The sequence below is a fragment of the Scyliorhinus torazame genome, chromosome 15 (genome assembly GCF_047496885.1).
Source record: "Scyliorhinus torazame isolate Kashiwa2021f chromosome 15, sScyTor2.1, whole genome shotgun sequence".
NCBI classification, from domain to species: domain Eukaryota; kingdom Metazoa; phylum Chordata; class Chondrichthyes; order Carcharhiniformes; family Scyliorhinidae; genus Scyliorhinus; species Scyliorhinus torazame.
The window spans coordinates 157,571,826-157,577,825 of record NC_092721.1 but is presented as its reverse complement, the minus strand read 5'-3'; positions in this window follow the sequence as shown (position 1 = coordinate 157,577,825).

Sequence of the window (6,000 nt, the reverse complement as noted above, 5' to 3'; positions counted from 1 at the left end):
AAGCACTTAACTTTATGTGTATGTTTGAGCATTAGATGGGCTTGTGGAGAAAGTACTGCTTTTTGTGATCTGAATGAATTGGGTACTTTACCATAGGGGGTTCTGTGACTTGGTTTATTATGCAGGGCAAGTAACCGATCCAGCAGTTATGCAGGGCAAGTAACAGATCCAGCAGTATGTTCATCAAGAGGAACATCCCCCAAGGCATGATCCTCCTATTCAACAGACTCTTTGGTTCAAATTAGATCACCACTCTTCCAACAATCCCCACATCAAGAAATCCATCTCGTGAAACTTTGAACCCCTGTAAAGAAACCAAAACTATAGAACTTCGATGCAGTCTCTCCAAAACCCTAATACCATTTGGCCGGCCTTCCCTTTACATGTTTAACTTGCATACAAAGACCCAGAAATTCCCCTGCCATCATATTTCATGCTTTCCACATAATATCTACGATTTTGCCCAATTACTAAACCTGCATATATATGCATCCTCTTTTCATTCTCCACAGTGCTTTAATTTTTCCCACTTTTTTTTATTGTTAGCAAACATAAATGTTGTCCCCCTCATCTAATTATTGATGGGTTATAAATAGTTGAAGCGACGGGACGTTTGCGAGCCTAGGGGCACTGGAGGAGAAGTTAGAGTTACCCCTGGGAAATGCCTTTTAGATATATGCAGGTGAGGGCTTTTGTGAGGTGACAGGTGAGGGAATTCCCATTGTTCCCGGCACAAGAAGTTCAAGATAGGGTGATCTTGAGTGTATGGGTCGGGGAGGGCAAGGTTTCGGAAATACACCAGGAGTTGAAAGAGGGGGAAGCGCTGGTAGAAGAGTTGAAGGGTAAATGGGAGGAGGAGCTGGGTGAGGAGATCGAGGAAGGTCTGTGGGCTGATGCCCTAGGTAGGGTTAATTCCTCCTCCTCTTGTGCCAGGCTCAGCCTGATACAATTTTAAGGTGGTCCACAGAGCGCACTTGACAGGGGTGAGGTTGAGTAGGTTCTTCGGGGTAGAGGACAGATGTGGAAGGTGCTCAGGGAGCCCGGCGAACCATGTCCATATGTTTTGGTCATGCCCGGCACTGGAGGGGTTCTGGAGAGGAGTGGTGGGAGCAATATCTCAGGTGGTGAAAGTCTGGGTCAAGCCAAGCTGGGGGCTAGCAATATTTGTAGTGGACGAACCGGGAGTGCAGGAGGCGAAAGAGGCCGGCATTCTGGCCTTTGCGTCCCTAGTAGCCCGGCGAAGGATCTTGCTAATGTGGAAGGAGGCTAAGCCCCCCAGCCTGGAGGCCTGGATAAATGATATGGCTGGGTTCATAAAGTTGGAGAGGATTACGTTTGCCTTGACAGGGTCTGCGCAGGGGTTCTACAGGCGGTGGCAACCGTTCCTAGACTATCTCGCGGAGCGTTGGAGGGAACTGCCTGGGAGGGTGGATGAGCAAGAGATAACATGGAGAGTTGGGGAAACTGGCACGTACGGGTGAGGGCCAGTGAATAAAGCTGTGTAAATATATCATTTTGCCATGTATATAGCTTGATCTGCGCGATTTCTCGGGGTTTTTTTTGTTACCGGGGCGGGGGGGGGGGGGGGGGTGCTATTGTTTGTAAGGGAGAAAAATTGTGTTGCGAAACTTTAATCAACTTTTTTTATTTTTAAAAAATATATTTAAGTCCAAATGCTACAACCCCTTCAATCTATGCTAATATTACCCTCTGTTCCATCCTTGGGCATTTTATTCTTTGGTAACATATGTGCAGAATTGTTTTAAAAGCTTATCTAATTGGCCATGATTGTACCACTATCCAGTGGAGGTTTATATCCTTCATAAATTAATTCCTTACATATTTACTGCAGTTAATCCATAATCATGCCTCCTAATAACTTCCCAATCCTTGCCCTCATTTCTACATGGTGGGCTTTGTTTCCCCTCAAATCACTAAATGATCACCCTTCCCATAGGATTATGAACCAACACTCGGGTGGCAATGGTTAGCACTGCTGCCTCAGTGCCATAAACTTAAGTGACTGTGAAGTTTGCATGTTCTCCCAGTGTCTGTGGGTTTCTTCTCCGTCCAAAGATGTGCAAGTTAGCTGGATTGGTGATGTTGTGTCCAAAGGTTAGATTAGGGTGCTCTTTTGGAGGATCAATGCAGACTCTATGGGCTGAATGGTCTCCTTCTGCTCTGTAGGATTCAGGATCCTTTGACTGCATAGTTAGCACTGCTGCCTCTTGGCACCAGGGACCCAGGTTCAATTCAGGACTCTGGTGACTGTGGAGTTTGCACATTTCCCCCACTGTCTGTGGGTTTCTTCCCACAGTCCAAAGATGTGGCAGTTATAATTGGCCATGATGATGAATTGCCCCTAGATGGGGTAGGAAGGATGCTCTTCGGAGGGTTGGTGCAGACGCAACAGGCCAAATGATGCCCTCTGCACTGTAGTGATCCTATGATTTTTAGGACTGAGTTTAGGAGGAACTTCTTCACCCAAAGAGATGTGAATCGATGGAATTCCTTGCCCAGTGAAGCAGTAGAGGCTCCTTCATTAAATGTTTTTAAGATAAAGATAGATAGTTTTGAGGGATTAAGGGTTATGGTGTTCGGGCCGGAAAGTAGAGCTGAGTCCACAAAAGATCAGCCATGATCTCATTGAATGGTGGAGCAGGCTCGAGGGGCCAGATGGCCTACTCCTGCTCCTAGTTCTTATGATGCATGATTATAGATCTTCTGTTCCCTAGTTGGGTCCTGGACACTTTGGTTGCTTTCTTCTTCAACAGTCCCACAATTACTGCATTACCTTTGTTCATAGTTCACATAACCTGATTAGTTGTCAGGGGGGCCTATAAGCTCCTCCCACTGGTGTTTTCTCCCCCTTTTTTTCCCATGTGTGCCAATTCTACATACTGACTAGGATCCTCTCCTACTTCTCCACCTTATCAGGGCTATGGTTGCCATATTTTCCAAGCCAAGTGCTGAAGTTAGTTTCCAAATGGTCACCCTGAAACCACATCTTGTTGTGGTTACTTGAGCAAGGAATTATCTACAGAGGCCTTTCAGTCCAAACCACTCTTATCTACACTTCCCAGTGCTTTGCCCTTAGCCTTGTAAATATGTAATTGCTCATCCAAGTACATTTAAGATTGAGCTTTCCTGTCTCAACTACCTTCAAGGTAGTGCATTCCACATTACCATCATTCTCCTCTAAACCTCCTGCCTTTCACCTTATTGACTGTTCAACCAAGGGGAACAGCTGCTTTCTATCCACCCTCTCCATGCTCTTCAATCTTGTACACCTCGATCAGCTCCCCTCACTCCACAGAAAACAACCCAAGCTTGTCTAGTCTCTCCTCATCTCGCCTCTCCTCATGGCTAAAATGCAACATCCTGATCTTCTCTGCACCTCCTTGTGCAATTGCATACTTCCTATAGTGAAGTGAACACCATACTCCAGCAGTAGAGCTGTTGTGAATTCTTTATGCACCTGCTTAGTATTGTCGGTAATGCCCTACTACCATTATTAAAAACCCTGCCAGAATGTTTATTCTCAATTGAGGGGCAATTTAAGCGTGGCCAATCCACCTACCCGCCATATCTTTTGTGGTGGGATGGGAGTGGTGACAGCCATGCGAACTCCACACTGACAGTGAGCTGGGATTGTACCTGGGTCCTCCATGCCATGAGGCAGCAGTGCTAACCCTTGTGCTGCCTATGCCAGAATGGTTGATTTTTAAATGCTGTACCCTCTTCTATAGCCTTGACTGTCTCTTCAGACTAAAACAACTTGAACTCTACCTCTTAACTTATTGCAAATGCGATCTGGGGAAGGGTTTTCTTCCCCTAGAAAGGGAGATGTGAGAATTCATGTCATCAACCAGTGTCCACTTTTCCAACATCATCCTACCACTGGGCCACTTTCTAGCAGGTGGAATGAGGCTTTTGGGACTATCCTCCTGCAAAGACTTAGTCCAGCAGGCCTATTGTGAGGCAAATTAATGGTCTCCTTGTGGCGGATGGTCAGTGTGCTGACCAGCACTCGGCAGTATGCTCATCAAGAGGAACATCCCCAAGGCATGATCCTCCTATTCAACAGACTCTATTTGGTTCAAATTAGATCACCCCTCATTCCATGAGGGAAGGCATGAGACAGTGGTCAGCTGTGGCTGCAGACTGCCTTGTGGAAGGGTTACCTCCGCCTTGGTGGCCTGGCTGTTAAAGACATTTGAAAATTGGAGAGGATGGTGCCCTCTCTCCCTTGCCTGACTGTGGGCTGTGAGCTTCATGGTGTGCAGCTTCACATCGAGTTTTTGCGCTTCATATTAAAACTTTGCAGAACAATAACACCAACAAAAGTATCACAAGGTACCGCTGTGTGACAGTAGTAATCCCAGTACTATTTCCTTACACTATTTACATTAGTGGTGTCATTTTTGTTTTATTGTGGTCCTGTCAACCCCCACTTCCTGAGTTTTCAAGGGAGGCTAGGATGGTCTACCTTTCTGCGAATGGCCTTCCTCCCACTTCCCCTCTGTTATACGTGAGCTCCCTTTCATCCTGCCGGTGCTCCCTGCCCCCCCCATCTCTAGGTGGTTGCAAGGTCTGCAAAGAGGTTTGTGAACTTCTTCCATGTGTCGCCTCAGGCCCCTTTATCATTAATTTTATTTTTTCCAGATTCAGGAACTCACCCATGTCTGAGGCCCTGGGTGATCTGCCTGGCAATCAGTAAGGCAAAGGCCCGGGCGTCCGCCCCCTTCCCTGTCCGGAGCTATGACATCCCGAAGATCACCACAGATGGACTCGGCTCTATGCTCCACACTGTTGGGTCTTTATACTTTTTGGCCATCAATGGCTTTCCCTGACTGCATGGAATTAATCATAGAATCCGTACAGGGCAGGAGGCCATTCACCCAATGCTCACTCATCTGCCCTATCCACTTAACCCCTTAATCTAACCTACACACTTTTGGACACCCAAGAGGCAATTTAGCATAGCCATTACACCTGCACATCTTTGTAATGTGGGAGGAAACGGAGCACCCCGAGGAAATCCACGAAGCAAATGGGCGGTGCCCCCCCCCCCCCCCCCCTGTGGGGTCAACCATACTCTCTGTGGACTTGGCCCTGTTTGCCCGGGCCTGCCCTTGTTAAAGGGCCATTCAACCTGGCTGTTGACTATTTCCTAATTTTTGTCATCTTCACGTGTTGTCTGCTGTAACCAGCGCTGTACCCTCTCCCTCGGCTTTACCCCTTTCTCTACTCCCCCACTTCGCTCTTTTTTACACAAATACTTTTTCCCTTCCCCTCTGCCAGGTGCTCCCTCCCTCCAAGGAAGCACACTGTGCATGGCTTCCTTCTTCGCTGTACTCTTGTACACCAACCTGCTCACTAGTGTCGTGGCTCTCGTAACAGTCAGATTCCTTTACTTAACCCCATCTATCTCTTATTTCTCCTCCCTCCGCCTTTCCCTCTTCTCGGCGTGCTTCTGCCTGTGGTCACCCCGCCCCTCAAACACTGCCGAAATGACCTGTGCGTGCGATCTACCTCTGGGGGCTTGGTGAAGCTCTCCTCGTCGACCAGCTACCTGAGCATCACTGCTACACCATCTGTGGGGTTTCTCCATCCGTTTCCTCCGGCAGCCGCACAATTCTCAGGTTTTGCTGATGCGATTGGTGCTCCTGGTCGTCGACTTTATCCTTCAATCCCTTCTGGGTTCTGACCAGGCTAGCTACCTCAGCCTCGAGTGCCGCAATCTGGTTACCTTGGTCCATGGCAGCTTTAGCAAGGTCCCGTGTCTTTGTTACTTGGTCACTAGCCTCCACTCCATATTGGCCATTGACTCCCTTAAGAGGGCCGTCGCAGCCTCCACTGCCACTTTGGCCATGAGGTCTTTTTTCATCTCCTCCCTATGACTTTGGAGCTCGTAGGTGATGAAGCACCTCAATCTGTCCATCAGCACCTGGCTCTGTGCTGGGAGCTCTGCAGGGGCATCCGTCACCAGTTCTGTGC